Source organism: Ictidomys tridecemlineatus, unplaced genomic scaffold (genome assembly GCF_052094955.1).
Source record: "Ictidomys tridecemlineatus isolate mIctTri1 unplaced genomic scaffold, mIctTri1.hap1 Scaffold_69, whole genome shotgun sequence".
Classification (NCBI taxonomy): domain Eukaryota; kingdom Metazoa; phylum Chordata; class Mammalia; order Rodentia; family Sciuridae; genus Ictidomys; species Ictidomys tridecemlineatus.
The window spans coordinates 487,251-510,062 of record NW_027524892.1 but is presented as its reverse complement, the minus strand read 5'-3'; the positions used below and the strand labels follow the sequence as shown (position 1 = coordinate 510,062).

General features: G+C 41.8%; 1 protein-coding gene across 4 annotated transcripts in view; it reads right to left on the bottom strand.

Moving 5' to 3' along the window:
- Positions 1-6,029: 6,029 nt before the first annotated feature.
- LOC144374416 (palmitoyltransferase ZDHHC19-like) overlaps positions 6,030-22,812 on the bottom strand; it is an 89,653-nt gene continuing 72,870 nt past the window's right edge. For all 4 annotated transcript variants that reach the window (XR_013433821.1, XR_013433820.1, XM_078037260.1 and 1 more), the window contains one exon: positions 6,030-6,210. The gene's annotated coding sequence lies outside the window, so the exon portion shown is untranslated. The remainder of the gene's footprint in view (positions 6,211-22,812) is intronic.

The window sequence follows — 22,812 nt, the reverse complement described above, 5'->3', positions numbered from 1 at the left end:
CTGTGCAAGTTGAATGTGACAGCCCTTAATGGGAGAGAAGGTGGTGATGATTGAAAGTGGAGGTTTTCTGCCCATTGCATATATCTTAAACTGCCAAGCATAACGAGTGCCAGGAGGATTCTGGGAGCCATGAGAAGGAAGCAGAGAAGGAGGTGTAATAGGATGATCATGGCATATGGAAGAAGGAAAGGACATAGAGGAGAGAGTGAGGAAAGAGGTTAGTTTCAGTTGGGATAAAGTCAATGAAGGATCCCTGAAAATATAAGTCCTGAATGAGCTGGAAGTGAGAGGACTTGAAGTCCTGGGTCAGAGGCCAGATCTGTCCATAGGATGAAAAGAAATTGATAGTAACAAGAAGGGGAGAGGTCCTGGAGGAATTTGGTATGGTTATGGGTGAGGGTTAGAGATTGTATGGGAAAGTCCCTTAGAAAAGACAGGTTAGGGGGAAGTAAGTGGTGTAGATAGTGAGGATGTAATGGGTACCTTGGGTAGTTTTGGGGATGTAGGTGTCATTTGGACAGTGTCTGGGGGTGTAGAAAGAAAAATGGTGTTGGATTCTTTGTTGGGGAGGTAGAATAGAGCTGCCTGCTGAACCATTTGGTCTGGCAGGCTGTTGCCGGCTGTCATAATAGAATTATCTGTCTGATATGCTTTGCAGTGTACTCTGCCAATAGGAGAGGAAGGAGGGAGCCTTTAGGATGACAATGATGTATGAAACATTGGAGATAGAGGAGTCTTTGGTAGTCATGGGTCCCCATTCTTTCCATATTGCTGTGTGAGCTAATAATATATGAAAGGCATATTTAGCATCTGTATAAATGTTAGAGACATACTCTTTGCTAGAATAAAGGCTTAGGTTGGAGCTATTAGTTCTGCTTGTTGATTGGTGGTGTTAGGGGGTAGGGGGTTAGCCTCTATAACTTCTATTTTTTTTTACATAAAGGCCTGCTATTCTAAGGCCTTTATATAAAAAGGGACTCCCATCCATGAACCAGGTATATGAGGGAGTTGGCAAGAGTCCTTCCTGAGTATGGGAGGGATGGGGAGCAATTGTTCTAAGGTCTCTGTACAGGAATGGAGAGGTTGATGTGGATTGGAGTCACTAGGAGGAGGAATCAGAGTTGAGGGATGGGCAAGTTTTGAAGGTTGGAGCAGGGTCTTCAATCATTGAGATCTGAAGGGAAAGAATGTGGGAAGGGGGCAGGGTCTCAAGACCCTTACAGGAGAGTAATCCAGTTAAGGGGTGGGGAAGAGGACAGTTAGAGGTGACCCAAATGTTAGTTTCTTTGACTCCTGGATCAGGATGTCTGAGGAGGCCAGTACCCGGAGGTAAGGTGCCCGTCCCCATATTGCTGGGTCAAGACGCTCCGAGAGAAATGCCACTGCTGCACAGGATGGTCCCACCTGGTGGCCTCGAGCTCCTGGGTGAATCCTTGTTTTCTGTTACATACAGAAAAAGGGGTGAGACGGATCAGGCAAGTGAAGGCCTGAGGCCTGCAGGAAGGCTTGCTGGAGGCCGAGGGGAGTGTTGATGGGTGTGATGAGAGGCTCCACGAGGGGGCCCTTTGTGCTGACATAAAGGGGTTGAGCCATCAAAGAGTCATTGGGTATCCATGCCTGAAAGTCTTCTGTTAATTCCAGGAATGAGAGATCTTCAGCCTTGGTAGTGGGAACAGGAAGGTGAGAAATGAGTTTTTTTTCAATCCATAGTAATGGCCTTGTGGGACAGGATTAGTTGGAAGCCCAAATAAATGATTGCAGTAAGAGAGAGCTGAACCTTAGAGAGGGAGACACAATATCCTTGCAAGGCCAAGAAGTTCAGTAATTTGGCTGTGTGGGTTTTACTTTGATATAGGGAGAGACTGCAGAGAAGAAGGTCATCCACATATTGGAGGAGGAATGATGGTAACAAGTATAGGCAGGTGAGATTATCTCTAAATCCCTGAGGAAGGACTGTCCATGCAAGTTTAGTGGACACCTGGATGTCTGGGTCAGGCCAGGTAAGAACAAAGGGGTCTTGAGAATCTTTGTGCAAGAGAATGGAGAAGGAGGCATCCTTAAGGTCTAGAATTAAATAGTGTGCTGTTCAGGTGGTGATGGAGAGCAAGAGAGTACATGGACTTGGAGCAATGGGGTTTACCTGACCACTGCTGAGTTGGTGAGTCAGAGGTCTTGGTCCAAACAGAAGGTGCCTGAGGGTTACTTGACATGGAGAATGGATGTGTTATAAGGGGCATCTGTACAAAGCGAAAGCAATAGGCCTTTGGCTAGGAGGTCATAAATGATGGGTCTGAGTCTCCTGAGGCTCTTTAGAGGTAGGGGGTATTGGGATTGGGATGAGAAAAGAGAAGGGTTTTGGGGTGTGATGAGGAAGGGACCTTGGTGTGTGGCTACAGAGGGGTTGTGTATGTCTCATAACTGGGATTGATCAAGGATGGGGGCCAGGATATTGATGAGGGGGTGGTGGTAGGTGCTAGAAGGAGGAGGAGTGGGAGTGGAGGAGAGTCTGGGAGAGAGCCCCTCCTGGGAAAAGTGGAAGATCCAAATTTACTTAGGAGATGTCAACCTAGAAAGGGAATGGGGCTTGGGAAATAATGAGGAAAGAGTGGGAGAAAGGGATCTCGTGAATGGAGCATGTGAGAGGTGGGGTTAATAATAGTTGATATGGTTTGCCTTCTACCCCAACAGTGGAGGTTATGGAGGTAGAAGTGGGTCCCACAAATTGGACAAGTACTGAGAATATAGCCCAGGTGTCCAAGAGGAAAGAGATGAGCCTACCTGCTACCACAATGGTTACCCTGGGTGCCTGTGATGGTAGTCTTTGGGTGCTGGGATCCTGGACCCTGTTAGTTTTCTGTAGCCAGTCTCAGAAGGTCTGCCTGTGGTGAGGTGGGGCTGTGTGACCTCCTATCTCTCTGGGCAAGAGGGCAATCAACAATGGTCCACCTGGGATATTTAGGACAGGGAGTGGGAAGTTAGCGAGAATTAGAGCAAAATTTTGCCCAGTTTCCCAGCTGACCATACCTATAAAATGTTCTGGAGTGTTTTCTGTGGGTTGAAGGGGCAGTATCAGCAGCAGGAGATTGCAGAAATGCTTTGGTTAGCATTTGATATTCAACTTTGTGGGACTTTCCATCTCTGCCATTGAAGGCTTCCTCAAGTACTTGAGCCTGTGGGGTGAGGGGATCTTGCTCCAGCTTTTAAGTTTGGTTTTAATGTCAGGGAAGCTATAGGAGAAGTACTTCATGAGTAAGTTTGGACCATCAGGTGACTTGGGATCTAAGTTGGTATATTGGAGTAAGGCTTCAGTCAGGTGGTTTAAATAGGAGGAAGTGTTTTCATTTTTATCTTGAATTACCTCTTAGAGATGATCATAACTGATTGCTTTATGAGTTCCCTGTCAGTAGGCAGGTGATGAATTGGTCCCTTCTTGTCTGACCCTCTGGAGAATTATAATCCCAATTGGTATTTTGGTTAGGGACCTACTCAGTGCTCATGGGCAGGTGTAGTTTGGTGGACTTAATCAGCATAGTTGAGGGCTTGTTTCCAGACTCATCTTTGTTCCTCTGTGAGGAGGGTTTTGGATAGGAGCATGTGCATATCATGAAAGGTGAGGTTGTAGGCTGGTGTTATGGATTGTAACTCCTTGGTATATATGTGGCAGGGTTGAAGGTCAAAAACCCTACTGCTGAGAATGAGGGTTGCATCTCACTCATCCTTGTCACAGAGCCCGGGGTATGCTAGGATTTTAATATGTTTATTGAATGAAAGAATGAGTAGGTTTTCCAAACTAAATATTATTAATGTCCCTTTGGCTACAAAAACATTGATTTATTTTTTTCATGTGGTTAATATTTGCCCTGTTTTATTTGCTGCATTTTCTTCAATCCTTTGATCAAATCTTTACAACCCTCCCAAGAAACTGGCTAAACATTCTTAATATAGCTTTCCAGGTGGCAGCTCTGTGGGGAGTCTGGGGGTGCCTCCCCTCTCTTGGCATTGCTCTTGAAATTGTCTGGAGGGGTTTCTCTTCAGGATTACCACACCCTGCTGTTCTCACCTTGAAATTCTTTGCTTTTTTCTGGAAAAAATGTATTGAATACCCTGCTTCCTGGGTATTATGATTTCTTTCTCTCTTGATGGTGTACTTTGCTAGGGAATCATGAGAAATATTTTTGAGTATTCACCAGCCTGAAAATGCTTTGATATAAAGCTAACAGCTCAGTAGTAGTCTTATTGAATATAGTTTTAGTCATTTTCACTCTTTTGAAGGCGTTTCTTTATTGTTATTTATTTACATACTGTTGTTTTTAAAGAATTCCCTTTTGAGATATATTTTTGTTTGTTTTCTCTCTGAAAGTTTCTAGGGTCATCTCTTTATTACTGATGTTCTGAAGTTTCATTTGTCTTGGGTGGAACTTGAAAAAATTCATTTTGCAGGGCACTGTGTAATGTAAACCTTTTAATCTGGAGACAAATCCTGATTTTTCTTTTTCTTATATTATTTCTGTGGTATGTTCCTACTTTCAATTTTTTCTTCTGTAATTTGAAATCATATGAATCAGATGTTGAGCTTCTTAAATTGATCTATTTTTTATCATTTATTCTCTTTCAACTTTTTTTGTCTTTTTCTCCTACTTTCTGGATAATATCCTTAATTTATTGTTTGCATTTTGAAGTAACATTTTTGTTTCAGTAATTATATCTTTAAAAGTTAAGGAAAACACTTTTTTCATACTTTCTTATTTCTAAATGTTACATTTTATTTTTATAATATTTTGATGTTGACCCTGCCAACTCTTTCAGGAGATTATTTATGGTTTTCTGAAGTTATCTTTTTCCCCATTCATTGTGTCTTGTTTTTTCTTTTGATTTGCTGTGCTCCCTTACTTCTCTGTTAGAGATTCTCATCAGATGTGTTGACTTTTGGCCACAGATTCATATTTCAAAATGAGTTCATAAAACAGTGACTGAAAGCTCTTTTGTTGGCTAGTAACTTTCATGGTAGAGCAGTATAAAACAAACTTCACACATGCACCGAAACGTGTGGTTTTCCTTGCAATATTTGAAATGTCGCCACTGTGCTTGGACGTATGAGAAAACCCCCACCTCTGTCTCCGTCATAGCCTAGGCTTCCCTTCTGCATGTCCTGTGTTAGTATTTATTGCTTTATGCTGACGGGCACCCAGAGCCGCCACAGACTTGGGCCATGCCCTGCTTGCTGGCCCCTGCTGGTGCCCACGGCTATGGCTGTGTGTGCTGTGAATGGATGCTGCCATCCAAGAGGTGGTGCTCAGGTCTGTGTCTTGTTAGGGTGAATGTGTGAGTCCTCCCCTCACCTGTGTTGTGTGCCTCAAGGGAAGAAAACTTTGGAATTACCAAAAAAAAATAATAATAAAATAGCAATATTAAAACATGTTACTATAAATACATTTTATAAATAAAACATATTATAAATATAAGACATTTACAAATAAAACATGTTTTATAAATAAAACAGAATAGGATTGGTGATTAAAAAGAATAATAAGAATCACAAAGGATGTGAAAGTTATTTTATAAGTCAGGTTATTCAAAAAAATGGAACAAATGTTTGATCACCTGGGGACAAAAGAGTAACTTATATTTCTATTTCATGGCTTATTCCAGAATAAATTCCAGAGAAATTAAAATTCATTATAAATAAATGAAACAGCAAACCTACCATAATATAATATTAAATATTTGTGTGATCTGTGGCAAGACAATACTTTTTAAGAGTTGCATATCTGGTACCAAAGGCAGAAACCATGAAGGAGATTACTAATGTGTTTAGCATAAAAATGCATACGATGTAAATATCTCTAAAACTAACATTTAAAAGTTAAAGGCATGATTTTCAAAGGTGTCAGAAGTCACCTCTGTGAGAGGGAGTGACTGAGAACCACACAGATTTTAATAGACCAAGGAGACATGAGGTCTAAGTGCCATGTGTTATCCTGAACTGGATTTGGTATTAAAACAAAAAAAAGACATTTATGGAAAATGAATAAAATTCAAGCACTGCTATTTATTTAATAGAATTCCAACAAATTTAATATTTTAGTTTTCATCATTATTTTGTGGGTTATATAAGATGTTAACACAATGAGAAGATGGATATACAGTAGACAGGAGTTTTCTAGATTGTTTTTCCATCTTCTATAAATCCAAAGTAATCTTCAAATAAAACTGGAAAAAAGAAAGATAACAAGGTGGAAAGTTATTTTTAAGTTATGACTCATGAAAGATCAATATCCTTAATTTTTGAAGATCTCCTTCAAGTCCTTATAAAAATAATGCTCTAATTAAGAAAGGATTGAGTGATACCAATAGAAATCACACACACACAAAAAAAAAAACAACCATAAATGGATAAAGATATATTAAAATGTTGTCTTAATCAAAAAACGCAAATTACATAATTTAAAGCTTTTTTCATCTAAGAAGTTGGCAAAGATTTCTTCAAAACATTTAGTATAATCTTAGGATATGAGAAAGTGTAAACATAAAATCTAATCATCTCAATATTTTTAGTAATGTATCCAAGTTTCGATCATCTCAGTGATTTATCCTAAGGCTTTTAACTCTCAACAGACACAAAGTTTTAGCCACAATGGAGCAGGACTAATAGTAAGAACAAACATTGTAAACAGTTTCTAAATAGATTCTAACATGAGACAGATAAAGTAAATTATAATTGTTCCATTAGTGGAATAGTATGCAATCATTTTTAAATGACATTACATGAATAGCCCAGTACAGAAGGATTTTTATAGGAAAAGACCAGCACAGAAGAATTTTTAGGGCAGGGATTCTTCTCTACATGATACTGCAGTGGTGGTGTAGGTCATGCACATTTGCCCGGACCCAAGGCACATACAGAGCAATAGAAAATGCTAAGGTAAACCTTGAACTTTAGGTGATCACTGTGTGTTAATATGGATTCAGTGATTATAACAACTACACCATTCTAATGGGGCATATTTCTAATAGGGGAGGCTAAGCATGAGAAATACAGGGGGAAGGTGTGCCATCTTTGTAATCTCTGCTCATTTTTTTCTGTGAATTTAAATCCGTTTCAAAAACTAAAATCTAGTTTTTAAAAATATCATTACGAAGAAAAAAATAGTGATAGGAAACACAATAATATTTTTGAAATGCACAAATTCTAACAGAAACCTTTTCCCTTGACTGTGTCATGCTTTTCTGTAAAAAAAAATAAGTTTTTAATTTTAGGTTTAAAATAAATAGAATGTTGTGGCAAGGAGGGCAAGAGGACACAGAAATCATAGGCAAACCAAGTTGGAAAGTGGAAATAAAACAGAAAAATGTATTCCAGGTGAGTTAAAAAAAAGACAGAATGAAGGTAGAAAGTAATTGGTTAGAGATTCAGGACTGAGTCATAACTGGAGAGTATCCACCCGAGATCCGTTGGCTCGATAAGTGATGTATATGATGGGAAACTCAGCTGAAGGATGAGTTATGCAGAGAAGAAATTAAAGGGAACTTCAGTCCAATTGTAGATTTCCCTAAGATCTCTTCATTCAGTTGACTGCAATTATTACAGAATATGAGGTCAACATTAAAATATTACTAGTATATCCATTTTACAGATGTTTAGCAAATTTCATGCAATGTAATTTATGAAGTGCTTAGCACAGTGCTTCACATAAAGTGACCAAAATAATGAATATATTTTTTATTTATCACCTTATCATTATTAGGATGATTATTATCAAATTGAGGCTCAAATAAGTTAACTGACTTGGGCAAGGGCACCCAACTAGAAAAGAATCTCTGCTCAGAATTGTATTCTAATCTATATAACTCTGAGAGCCTTTTCTCTCTTGCCTGTTTTGAAAATTGTATGGGTGTAGTATGCCAGCATTGGGATATTAAAAAATGAAGTATTGCAACTCTACCCAGCATGGGAATGTAAAATCGCTATTCCAATGCATTTTTGTATCAATTCCATAGATGTTTAATTCTGAGAATGAAGACTCAAGGAAAGGGTGGCCAATAGAAGTGTCTTCCATTGAGTAATCATAGGTTTTAGTTAGTATTTTTTTATTTAAAATGCTGTTAGCTTATAATATCACTAATCTGCCCAAGAAGATATATTCCACACTTATCATTTGTTCATTCAACTAATAAATGTTTTGAATCAGCATATACCGCGGTCTAGACTCTCACATTACCAAAATAAATTAGACCCATGATCCCTCCCATTACATCAATTAACCAACTAATATTCACCTTTTTCTTCTTGTCCCTCTTTCCTATGTCTACTTGCTTAGTCAAGCAATTATTCATTGCTGCAGTCCAGCTGCAGCAAAATAACTGGGTGGTGACGAATAACTTGTGTAGATTGATACAGCAGGAGTGGGAGCCCTTTATTGTAGGACAACAGAGGTATTTATACATTCCACACAGCTTATCTTAATTAACATAAACTAGATACAGCAGTCAATCAATAAGAAATCTCCACACTTAATGGCTCACTGGCGCCACTTCATAAACCACTCCCCCTGGCAAAATGCCAGGCACCATCCTGACTTGTTTACAGACTCCAACAATTCATTACCTGTGTGTTTAGGATTGTCACAATGCTCTTACATTATTTATAGTTAAGTTTTATTCCTGAATTTGATAATATAAACATATTTCAGTTATTTTTAAATGATGGAGGCATTCTCTTGACCATGATTTACTATTTATACAATAATTTCTCTTTCTCCTAATCAGATACACCAGTAAAGTTGGTTATCTCTGTGATGTAGGGGTGCTTAGAACTTCTGGCTTTATCAAAAGTCTTTAGAGTGTAAACCAACACTAGAACAAAGAGTGTCATTATACCATTCTGTTGAATATATAAGGCTTATTCTCTGGTAATAAGAAAATGATGTTCATGTTCAGGAACAAAACTGACAGGAGGCTTACATTGCATTGCATGTGATTGACAGTGCATAAACAAATAAATATGTGGTGATAAGTGTTCCAAAATTAAAAGAAAATAAAAGAACCCTAACTATTGATTAAAGAACAATATAGGGAGAGAGCTTGCTCTTTAAATTGAGTGGTTCATAAAAGCCACTTTGAAAATATATTTGAACAGAAATATTTAGTAAAGTGAGGGGGAAAATCTGATAATAACTTGAGGTCTTCCTAGAAGAACAAAATGCATGAGCTAATAGCAGATCTGGTGTGTCCAAGAAGCATCAGAGAAACCAGATGTCTCACTGAGTAGCCTAGAAAAGAAGTTGTAATAAAAGATGATTTGGAGCAAAGGTGGGAGAACAGGTGAAGCAGAGCCTGTAAATCTGGCTCTGAGGAAGACAAGGCCTTAGAATGCTATGAGCAGGAACAGTGGCATGATCTCAGGTTTTTAAATTGTCACAATATTTGTACATACATATATTGTATGCATAGTTGACCCATGCATATGATATGTAATAACAAAATCAGGGCAATTAGCACTTCCAGATACTTAAACATTTATAATTTCTGTGAATTGGGAAAATTCAGATTCCTCTGGTTGTTTTGAAATATATAATAAATTGTTATAGACTGCAGAAATTCTTCTGTGCTATAGAATACTAAACTAGCTCCTCTTATGTTGTTGTGCTGTAGTACTCATTATCAAATCTCTCTTGATCCCCTCTCTCCTCTTCTTCTTAGCCTCTAGTGATCACTCCACTCTTCTTCTATGAGATTCGACTTTTCATCTTTTGCAAAAGAATGAGAACTTGCAATATTTTTCTTTGCCTTGCTAATTGTATCTAATAAAAGACCCTCCAGTTCCATCCATGTTTCCATGATGACAAGATTTCATCTATTTTATGGTTGAATAATATTCCTTTTAAATGACTGCCCTAATTGCTGTCTTAAAAAATAGCCTCAAAAGGAAAAGTTCTTTAGCAGGAAGATCAAGCTAGAAGTGCTGCTATAATCTAGGAAAGGGATGACAGATTTAGAAGCCACTGAAGAAGCCATGAGAAAGTGCTGGATATAATTTAGGATGTGTTTATAGATACTGCAGGAGGCTGAATAACATTTATCCAAAATATCAGCTCTTAATCCTTGAAACCTGCTATATTATTTGAAAAAAAGGATCTTTTGCAGATCTGGTTGAAAATTTTGAGGAAAAAAAGATTATCTTGCTTTATTGGTGTGGGCCCTAAATGCCATCACAGTGTGATAAGAAAGGTACAGGGAGCCTCAACATGAAAACAGAAAAAGTGAAGGCAATGCCACCACCGAAGTAGAGGTTGATTCTAAGTCAGAAGTCAAGGAATGCAAGGACTCACCCAAAGAGACAAGGAACAGATTCTCCTCCAGATCCTCTGGCACCTTAATTGGTCTGTTAAACTAATTTTGGACTTCTAGACTCCAGAACTGTTAGAGAATAAATTTTAAGGCAGTAATCTTTTGAGATACCTGGTAACAGCAGGCTCACAAAACTAACAAAGGCTTGATGTCACATGTGAAAGGAAAAGAAGAGCCAGAGAAAACTGGAGGCAATTTTGTTTAAGTGAAGATATGGTGTTTACAATTTCTGAGATGGAGACCTTTGGGACAGTAACAACGTTAGAGGAGAAAAATAAAATTATAGTTTAGACATGTTATGTTTAAGATTATTATCAGCATTTAAAGGTAGCAAATCAGAAGACTGTGAGTCTGAAATTGAAAGGACGATTCAGGGCTGGAGGTGGAGATTAGAGTTATTAACAACATCAAAAAAAGAGTCATTAGCAGTGTATAAGTGGTAATTAATGTCATAGTACAGAATGAGCTCACTTAGGAAGCACTGGAGACAGGGAATGTGTTCAATGACATAGTTCAGAAACTTCCTCATTCGGACATCAAGAAAATCAGGAGGACCTAGCAAAAGACATGGAGAGTAAACTGTGATTAATCTGTGAAAAGAACCAAGAGAAGATGGTGATCTAAATTCCAAATAAAGATGATTTATCACAATGCTGGGAGCAATTCTGTCAAATGCTGTGGAAAGAATATAGGATGGGGAAGTTTAGACAGCTAATAGGAATTTTGGGGGAGTGGAGCTATAAGTGAAAGGAAATAGGGAAAATAACATAGTATCAGGTAGGAGTATGTTTTTAAGATGAAAATTGTCCTAGCAATAACATATGGTCTTAACAGGGTCAATGATCAGAGGATGATGAGCATATAAACTGAGTCAAAGAGGATTATGAACATAATGTTGGGAATGCAATAGGGAGAATCTAGTCTTTGAAATCTAAGAAGATAAATCAAGTCTTGACATGAAAACAAGAATATATATATATATATATATATATATATATATATATATATATATATATATATAACACAATATCTTTATATTCTTTATTTATTTTTATGTGGTTCTGAGGATTGAACCCAGTGCCTCACACATGCAAGGCAAGCTTTCTACTCATGAGCCACAGCTACAGCCCCTAAAAGAAGTTTTTTTTTTTAAAAATATCTTTGAGAAGGATGACATGATAACCGGTTTAACAACAATAAAAATAAAGTTAAGAAAATATATGTTTATATAATAATTTAATTTGTAAGGTCTTTCCTATGCATTATCTTTTTCTGTTCTTACAACTTCCATGTGATGTTAAGTGGTAGTAACCACATTTGATAGAAGAGTGAACTGGTTGAAGTGATTTGCACAAGACCTAGGAAGCTAGTAAGCCATGACATGAAAATGTTTAAAGAAAAACAGTTTTGAGTTAATGTAGCACATAGGTCATTAGGAGAGAATAATAAATAGAAAAAGGAAAAGAGAACGTAATAATCCAAATAGAATATATTAAAGATCCAATAAAGACAGTGGGTGCCAAAATGAGCAGAGTGTGTTTATGCATATATGTGTGCAAGTGCATGCACTTATTTTTATAGTCTCGGGCCATGGTATATTACTGGAGTGTGATTTTGCATCACCACCATCACAATAATACACTCCCTTTCAATCTACATTTTGTTCCAAACTTTTTTCATATTTATTACTTCATTTTACAGTTGTATCCAAAATGAGCTGTAGATCACTGATACCTTATTGATATGAGAATCCAATTTTCACAATGTACAACTTGACCAAAATTATGAGACTGGAATATAAATGAAAAGTTACTCAAAATTCAAATTTATAACTCTAGACCCAACCTAATGTGTTTTCTTAAATGAGGAAAATAGAAAAAGAAGGAAGAGAAGAATTAAATTAGACTGGAGAGGTCCAGGAGAATTACACAATAATGAATCTGGGATCATACTTACCAATTTGGTCAAAATATTATTGGAAATAATATCCTTAAGTAGCAACTAGATGTACTTAAGTAGATCTATCCCAGAGAAAATTCCTGGATTTTTGACATATATATCCACTGTACGTGAAATGCACTGTAGCATCTTGAAATCAGCATGCCCTAAATTCCCTTCCCAATCATGCTTATCTTTTTGGATTTCCCATTGGGATAAATGTTAATCCAACAGAAGTTTGACACAGAAATCTTACAGTTATCCCCAGCTTTTCTTTCCTTACTCTCTGTATCTAATCAATTATGAACACCTATGAAATGTATACCTCCATTTCTCTTGTCTGAATCCTCATTGCTACTCTTTATTTATAACATCTGTCTTTCTTGCTTCCTTTCTGCAGTTTCCTCCAATTTGTTCTCTTTGCTGCTGGTCTTTTTATACTACAGTAAAATCTCCACATTTATATACTTGTAATTCTAAATTGAAAATAATATCATATCACTCTCTCAACTTAAACTTTTCAGAATATTTTTTATAATCTATAGTTCAAGCTCAAACCCATCACACAATATACATAAACTTGTCATCTTACTGCTATCTACACTTCATCTCCTTTCAATTCATGTAAACATTGCATAATGTTCAAATCAGGTTAAATATATTATCACCTCATTTATCATTTTTTATGGTAAAAAAATTCAAGTCTTTCTTCTAGTTTTTGAAATATACAGTACATTTTTGTTATCTATAGTTGCACTACTGTGCAAAAACAGCATACTAGAATTTCTTACCCTTAAGTAACTTCAACTTGGTACCCATTGATCAACATTTCCCAAACTTCTGCTTTCCCCAGCCTCTTATAACCACCATTCTACTCTCAACTTCTATGAGATCAACTTTTTAAAAGTCTACATATGAGTGAGATTGTGTGGTACTTGGCTTTCTGTGCATGGCTTATTTCTCTTAACATGATCATCTTCAGTTCCACTTGTATTGCTTCAAATAAAAGGATTTCATTCTTTTTATGAATACTATTCCACTGTATATATACACCACCTTTTCTTTATCTATTCATCAGATGATGTTTAGATTTTTTCCATTTCTTGGCTATTGCAAACAGTGCTGTAATAATCATGGGAGCACAGGTGTCTCTTTAACATACAGATTTCATTTCATTTGATATAAGTACCCAGTGGTGGGATTGTAGCTCTACTTACAATTTTTTGAGACACCCTAAGCTGTCTTTGATAAGGTTTGTACTAATTTACATTCTCACCAACAATGTACAAGAGTTCCCTTTTCTCCACCAGTTCTCATCACTACTTGCTATCTTTAGTGTTTTTGATGAAAGCCATTTTTACCAGAGTAAGGTAATATCTTATTGTGGTTTTTATTTGTAGTTCCCTGATGATTAGTTCCCTGATGATTAGGAGTTTTTTCTTTAATATATACATGGCCTTTTTTATATCTTCTTTTGAGAAATGTCTATTTATGTTTATTGCTCACTTAAAATTTTTCTTTTTTGGCATCGAGTTTTTGTAATTCCTTACACATTGCAGATGTCAACCATTGTCAGATATAATCCCATTTGATTAAATATAGCAACTTTTTAAATGTTCTGTTGGGTTTGCAGTTATTGTTTTTTCTTCACCATGTTATTAAACTCCTTGAGTTCAAAGGTTCTCTTATATATCTCTCTTTGTATCTCCAGTAGGCTTGGCACACTGTATGTCCTAAAAAACTAACTGATAAAGAATGGAAAATGATATATTAATGGAATGCAATGCCTGAAGAACTGAAACTCAGAAGAATGAGATCAACTCAACTTACAGCATAAATCTGCATATCTTTCTTTTATTTTTAGACCTTGGTTTTCCTATCTTTAAAATCATGCCTCTTGACTAAATACTCTCAGAGGCCCCTTCAGCTCTCCAATGTTCCAAGCATGTCTGTTTGAAATTGGGTTATGTTAATGTAGTTCTATGTTTTCTGCAAAGTCCCAAAGCATGCCAAACCCTCTAGCTACCTGAGAAAGTCAATTGTTTTCCAAACAGTGAACAATTTATTTCCTAACCATTGGCTGAAACACTGCAATCTTTTATAAAAAAAAGAAATCTTCTAGTAATATAAACATAATAGTTTGAACCCAGAGATTGAGATTTTGGAAAATATGAACAGCTCTCTCATCTCCTTTGGAAGATGAATATGATTTTGAGAGGTTTCATCTGAAGTCAGCTTGTACATGAAAATCACACTTTGGATGTAAATGGCACTTATGCTTGGATTCATTATACTTAATCTCTAAAGTCCTTTGCTAAGTTAAAAAAATATTTAGCAAAGTAAGGATTTTTTTGACAGAATCTGTGTTTCTCTAATGGCATTTGGAACTAAAAATTCTTCTTGCTTATGCTTATGATACCCTGGGTGCTGTGGCTGTGTGGGGAGCTTCCCCGCAACACACAGGTTTGAGAGGCCTGCCCACTAGAGGGGGGAGTGCCACTCTACCCTGGGTGCTTTGGCCATGTGGGGAACTCCCCAGACACCCAGGGGAGAGGGGCCTCCCCACTCGAGGGGGCAGTGCCCCTCTACCCTGGGTAAGCTGGTGGTGTGGGAAGCTACCACCAAAACCCAGGTGAGAAGGGCCTCCCCCTGCGAGGGGGAAGTGCCCCTCGACCCTGGGTGTGGTGGCAGTGTTGGTAGCTCCCCACCTACAACCAGGTGAGAGAGGCCCCCCCCTGGAGGGGGGAGTGCCCCTCTACCCTGGATGTGGTGGCAGTGTGGGGAGCTCCCCCTCACCCCTAGGTTAGAGGGACCTCTCCCTGAGGGGGTAGTGCTCCTCTACACTGGTGTGGTGGTGGTGTGGGGAGCTCTACCCCACCACACCCAGGTTAGAGGGGCCTCCCCGCTAGATGGGGGAGTGCCCTCTACCCTGGGTGCAGTAGTGCGGTGGGGAACTCCCACACACACCCAGGGTAGAGGGGACCCACCCTAGAGGGAGAAGAGGCCCCCTACACTGGATGCAGAGGGGAGATCCCCCAAACACTCAGGGTAGAGGTGCCTGGACTCATAGTGGGGGGGAGTGCACCTGTACACGGTTCGCGGTGGGGAGGTCCTCCCTGACACCCAGGGTAGAGGGGCCTGAGCCCTAGAGAGGGGAGTACCCTCCTACCCTGGGTGCAGTGAGTTGTCCCCCCCAGACACCCAGGGTAGAGGGGCCTGCCACTTAGAGGGGGGAGTGCCCCCTACCCTGAGTGCTGTGGGGAGCTCCTCCAACACCCAGGGTAGAGAGGCCTCTCCCCTAGTTGGGGGAGTGCTCCTTTAACCTGGGTGCTGTGGCGGTGTGGGGAGCTCCTCCCCTCAAACCCCGGTTAGAGGGCCCTCCCCCTAGAGGGGGGGAAAGTTCCTCTTCCCTGGGTGTGGTGGCGGTGTGGGGAGCTCCCCCCCACATATTCAGGTGAGAGGGGCTTCCACCCTGGAGGGGGGAGTGCCCCTATACCAGGGGTGCAGTGGCGGTGTGGCAGTGTGGGAAGCTCCCCTATCACCCAGGATAGAGGGGCCTCCTCCCTGGAGGAGGGATTGCCCTTCTACCCTGGGTGCAGTGGAGGTGTGGGGAGCTCCACCCCTCCACACCCAGGTTAGAGGGGCCTGCCCCCTCGAAGGGGGAGTGCCCTTCTACGCTGGGTGTGGTGGTGGTGTGGGGAGCGCCTCCCACACACACCCAGGTTTGAGAGGCCTACCCCCTCCACCAGGGAGTGCCCTCTACCCTGGGTGCAGTAGTTCTGTGGGGAGCTCTTCCCCACACCATGAGTGTGACATCGGTGTGGGGAGCTCCCCCCTGACAACCAGGTGAGAGGGGCCTCTCTCTGGAGGGGGGAGTCCCCCTCGATTCTGGGTGTACTGGCGGTATGGAGAGCCCCCCCCCGCCATGCTCAGGTGACAGCGGCATCCCCCTGGAGGGGGGAGTGCCCCTCTACCCTGGGTGAGATGGTGGTGTGGGGAGCTACCCCCAGACACCCAGGATAGAGGGGCCTCACCTCTCAAGCTCCACCCTGACACCCAGGTTAGAGGATCTTCCCCCCTAGAGGGGGGAGTGCACTCTACCCTGGGTGAGGAAGTGAGGTGGGGAGCTCCCCCCAACATCCAGGTTAGAGGGGCCTCCCTCATACAGCAGGGAGTGCCCTCTACCCTGCGTGAGATGGCGGTGTGGGGAGCTCCCCCTTGACACCCAGGTGAGAGGGGCCTCCCCCCTAGAGGGGGGAGTGCCCCTCTTCCCTGGGTGCTGTGGTGGTGCAGGGAGCTCCCCCCACACACACACCCAGGTTCCAGGGGCATCCCTCTGGAGGGAGAGTGCTGCTTACCTGGGTACAGTGGTGGTGTGGGGAGCTTCCCTGGACACCCGGTTAAGGTTAAAGGGGTCTCCCCACTCGAGGGGAGAGTGCCCCTCCACCATGGGTGTGGTGGGAATCTCCCCATGCCACCCAGGTACGAGGGGCCTAGGGGCGAGTGCCCCTCTGCCTTGGATGCTGTGGTGAGCTCTACCAGACACCCAGGTTCGAAAGGGCCTCCCCTCTGGATGGGGGAGTGTCCCTCTGCCCTGGGTCTGGTGGGGAGCTCTACCCAACACCCAGGTTTGAGGGGCCTCACCCCTGTAGGTTGGAGTGCCCCTCTACCCTGGGTGCATTGGGGAGCTCCATCCTATACCCAGATTGGAGGGGCATCCCCCCTGGAGGGGGGAGTGCCCTTCTGCCTTGGGTGCCTTTTGGAGCTCCTCTGGACACCTTGGTTGGAGGCTTCTCCCCACTGGAGGCAGGAGTGCCCCCTGCCCTGCTTCCCCCTCGAGGGGGAAGACCCATCAAACCTGGGTGTTGGGGGGAGATCCCCACACCACCACTGTACCCAGGGTAGAGAGGCACTCCCCCCTCGAAGTGGGAGGCACCTCCAACCTGGGTGTCAGGGGGAGCTCCCCACAGCACCCAGGGCAGAGGGGCAGTCCCCCCTCCTTGGGGGAGGCTCATCTAACCTGGGTGTCGGGAGGAGCTCCCCACACCACTACAGCAACCAGGGTAGAGGCCACTCCCCCCTCCAGGGGCAGGTCCCCTCTGACATGGATGTGTTGGGGGGAGCTCCCCACATCACTACCACAAGGAAGGTAGAGGGTAGTCCCTTGCCAGTACAGAGGCCCCTGTAACCTGGGTGTCCAGAGGGAGCTCCCCACACAAGTACTGCACCCAGGCTAGAGACCACACCCTGCTGGGGGGGAAATCTCCTCTAACCTGGGTGTCAGGGGAGAGCTCCCTACCCTACTATGGCACCCCGGGTAGAGGCCACTACCCCATCTAGTGGGGAGGCCCCTCTAACCTGTGTGTGGATGGGGAGTTCCCCACACCAATAGCTCACCCATGGTAGAGACTACTCTTTCCTCCGGGGGGGAGGCCCCTCTAACCTGGGTGTGGTGGGGAGATTCCCACACCACTATCCCACCCAGGGTTGAGGACACTCCCCCCCTCCCTCTCGAGGGGGTAGGTCTCTCTAACCTTGGTGTTGGGGGAATCTCCACACACCAATACTTCACCAAGTGTAGAGGCCACTCGCCAGTCTAGTGGGGAGGCCCCTCTAACTAGTGTGTGTGTGTGGGGAATTACCCACACTAATACTGCACCCATGGTAGAGACTACTCCTTCCTCCAGGGGGAGGCCTCTCTAACCTGGGTGTGGCTGGGAGCTCCCCATCCCACTATGACACAGAAGTTAGAGGCCACTCCCCAATTAGGGGGAGGCCCCTCTAACCTGGGTGTATGGAGGAGAGCTCCCTACAAAACTAGTGCACACAGGATAGAGGCCACTCCCCCCTCCAGGGGGGGAAGCTCCTCTAACCTGTGTGTTCGGGGAGCTCCCCATTCCACTACTGCACCCAGGGTAGAGGACATTCCCCCCTCCAGGGGGGCCACCCCTCTAACGAGTACTGCACCCAGGGTAGAGGCCACTCCCCTTCCACAGCGCAGGCCCCTCTAACCTGGGTGCTGTAGGGGAGCTCCCCACAACACTACTGCACCCCGGGTAGAGAACACTCCCCGCTCCAGGAGGGAGGCCCCTCTAACCTGTGTGTCAGCGGGAGCTTCACATACTGCTACTGCACCCAGGGTAGAGGCCACTACCCCCTACAGGGGGAGGCCCCTCTAATCTGGGCACTGGTGGGAAGCTCCCCACCGCAACCAGGACAGAGGGGGAGTCCCCCCTCCTGGGGGGAGGCTCATCTAACCTTGGTGTCCAGGGAGCTCCCCACACCACTATCACAACCAGGGTAGAGGCCACTCCCCGCTCCAGGGGTGAGGTCCCTCTAAACTGGGTGTCAGGGGGGAGTTCCCCACACCAATACTGCACCCAGGGTAGAGGACACTCTCCTCTCCAGGGTTGAGGCCCCTCTAACATGGGTGTTGGTGAGGAGATCCCCAAACCCCTAAAGCACTCATGCTTTTGGCCACTCCCCCTCAAGGAGAGAGGACCCTCTAACCTAGATGTGGAGTGGAAGCTCCCCACACCACTGCCTCACCCATGATAGAGACCTCTCCCCCCTCCAGGGGGGAGGCCCCTTTAACTTGGCTGTCCAGGGGGAGCTCCCCACACCACTACCACACCTAGGTTAGAGGCCACTCCAACCTCCAGAGGGGAGGCCCCTTGAACCTGGATGTCAGGGGGGAGCTTCCCACAGAACTACTACACCCAGGATAGAGGCCACTCTCCCCTCCAGGTGGGAGGCCCCTCTAACCTTGGTGTTGTGGGGGAGCTCCCCACACCTCTACTGCACCAAGGGTAGAGGCCCCTATAACCTGAGTGTCAGGATGAATTCCCCCAACCACTACTGCACCCAGGGTTGAGGCCACTCCCCGCTCCAGGGGTAGGCCCCTCTAACCTGGGTGTCCAGAGAGAGCTCCCCACACCACTAAGACACCCAAGGTACACACCACTCCCCCCTCCAGGGAGATGACCCCTCTAACCTGGGTCTCGGGGTGGGGAGGAGCTCCCAACATCACTACCACAACCAGTGTAGAGGGTAGTCTTCCTGCCAGTAGAGAGCCCCTCTAACCTGGGTGTCCAGGGGAAGCTTCCCACACCACTAATGCACCCAGGGTAGAGGGCACTCCCTCCTCCGGGGGAGGCCCCCCTAACCTGGTTGTGAAGTGGGAGTTCCCTGTACCAATACCACACCCAGGGTAGAGCCCACGCCCCACTAAAGGGGAGAGGCCCCTCTAACCTGGGTGTCGGGGAGGAGCTCCCCAAACCACTACCTCACACAGGGTAGAGGACTCTCCCACCTCCAGGGGGGAAGTGGAATCTTTTCTATGATGGAAGGCAAGTTTGACATTTAAAATCAATCAATTTAATCACATAAGCAAGCTAAATATGAATATCAAGTGATTACATAAAGTAAAACAGAAGGAGAATTTGATAAAATCCAACAATAATTCACGACTAAAACTCTTCATACATGTAAACAAATTGGGCTAGTTCATTAATTAAAGCATACCTACAATTATACTTAGTATCCCAGCTAATACCCTATCTAAAGCTGAGAGATTGTATACTTTCCCTCCAAGTATTGTTTTCACTACTCTGTTCACCTAGAAGTTCTAGTCCTTGCAGTAAAAGTAGGGAAAGAAATGCAAGGCATTATCAATTGAAAAGTAAAAATAAAATTATCCTCATTTGCATATATGATATAATTGTCTATATGAAAAATCTTAAGGATTCTATTTTCACAAAGACAAAATTTTCTTCTTTTTAAAGGCTATGTAGTTTTCATTGTACACACACACATATCACATTTAAAAAATGTTTATGCATTAATTGTATGCTTTAATGGGGTTCAGTGTCATATTTTAACACCTGTATACCAGAAAAACTGATCAAATCTACTTTTCTTTATCTATGCTACCCCTACAACCTTCCCAATCTCTCATGATTACTATTGTATTTTTAAAAATCATAAAACTGTTAAGTGAGTTCAACAAAATTTCAGGGTTTACAAATAAATTACAAAAATCAACTACACTTTTATGTACTAGAAATAAAATTTGAGACACAATTGACAATAGCTTAAAAAACATAAAAGGAAACATTATTAAGCAAAAGTCTAATATAACAGAGGATTTGCATCCTACAAATTACAAAATGAGATTGGAAGAAATAGAGGACCTATATAAAGGAAGAAGCATAGAATGTTTATGGGGTATAGAACTCAATATAATAAAGATGTCAATTTTCTCTGAATTGTTCTCTAGGTTTAATGCATCTCTTTAAAACAAAATGTGCATTGAAGATATACTTGACATTTAGGCAGTGTTAAGGTTTATATATAAAGTGTTCCCCCCAAAGCTCCTGTGTTAATACAGGAGTGCTTGGAGGTGAAATGATTGGATTGGGGGACCTGTAACCTAATCAGTTTATCCTAGTTTGAATGGACTGACTGGGTGATAACTGAAGGCAAGTGGGGTGTGGCTGGAGGAGGTGAGTCACTGGGGGTGTGCCCTAGAATGATGCATCTTTCCCATGTGCAAGCTTCCCCTCTCTCCAGTTTTCTCTCCCCTTCTCCCTCCCCCAGCCCTCTACCTCTCTTTCCTGACCTTGCCTTGTGTTGAGCAGCATTTCTCTGCTGGGCGTCTTCCCCCATGATGTACTGCCTCATCTTGGGTCCAGAGCAATGGTCAGCTACCAATGGACTGAGATCTCTGAAACCCTGAGTCCCAAATAAACTTTTCCTCCTTTAAGTTGTTCTTATCAGGTGTTTTGGTCACAGATGAAAAAGCTGAATAAAACAGACCAGCTTATATGCTGTACTTGTATTACAGAGAGTGATAAGTACTTACCTAAGTTTTCATGGTTTAGCCTTATTACCATTTAGTAAACTTCTTTATACATCTCACACAAGTTATGTCTAAAAAATTTACTTTTTCTTAAATTCAAGGTTTTAATATAAATCATCATTTGAGTTAAAGTGTTTTTTTTCATTTTTGATTGATTTCCAACTTATTGAATTTCTAAAAATGTTATTTAACAATACTTTTTATGTTGTAGATTCTGATATTTATTTCTTCAGCTTTTATTTAACAATATATGACAAACAAATGGCAGAAAGCAGTGATCAATGAATGAGAGGTCTTTGGCTAGGTAAGTTGGGAAGGGTCCTTGTCTCATTCTTCTCTCCTGATAGTAGATCTGGAGTTTATTGCCTTGTGATTTTTTTCCAACAAATGGAAAAAGCATTTATCTTTAAATGTTTGGAATGACCTAGTCTTCATCTGACCTTCAACATTTATATTAAGAAATCTAGGTCTTTGAAATAAAATATGTCCAAAAAGCTGCCAACAGTAAAAGATGAAATCTGAATTTAGTTTATTTGGATTATATCTCTTTACTGGATGACTATCGTCTTTAAAATTTCCCTCTATTTAAATTTAAAATACTACTAACTTTTTGGCTTGCATGAGAAAATGGTTCCTATTTACTTAACTCAATTTATTCTTACTAATGTTCTGGAATGTGAGATAATCAGTTAAGTGAGGTAATCAATTAAAGTAACATAGCAACGTTATTACTATAATAAATTTATGTGTATTATTTTTCCAAGTCCCTGAGTTCTTGAGGGCATAAATTACATGTGAGCTAATGTCTCATTTTGTGACTCAGTAAATCAGGAGATGATTTCATATTCAAGCCCATTCCAAAAAGAAAAGGAAGTTCATTATTTCACATAAGTGTTAATTCCAGGGATCTCTATGGCTTCAGGGAATATTGAATGAATGATGCCAACAGAAGTTCATCGCAGCTCTGTTGTCTTCTGTGCTGGTTCTCTACCCTAGGAAAGTTTCACCACACCTCAGCCTCTGGCAACACTGAGTTTATATTCTATAGCTCTGCAGGCCTGACAGAGAGATTGCTCCTCTTATCAAATTAATCCAGTAAAATTTCTAGGATTGAATATTAATAATGGTGCCATTTAATGATCCCTAATCCATTTACTATAAACAGAGTATGTGGCACCCTGATAAGATATACATGTATTACCCCCACCTAAATTCCTAGATGGAGTGTGATATTAGGGCAAGGGAAATGGAGAATGTATTATTTAAAAATAAAAAAGTGTTAGGCTGGCCCAGAAAAGAGGTATCCACTGCAACCTTGCAAACATAACACTTTCAATACAAATATGTTAAATGAAATAATTAAAACAAATTATTTTAAAATTAATTAGAAAACACTGGGGTTGTATTTAAAAAATCAGGATAGGTGTTACAGTTCTGCCATGTTTAAGCCCTATAGACTTCAGTGAATGACAATATCTATGAACTTTATTTTCTGCGTTTTTAAAATTATTTTTTAAGAATGAGCAAAAATTTTATGAGCTACTGTTGAGATAATTGTGCACAAATAAAAATCCAAACATATTTTTACAAATTAGAATTTATGTAAAAGTTCTGCAAGTTATTGGGATTTATCCAAGACAATAAAATTAAACAAAACTTTATGCTTT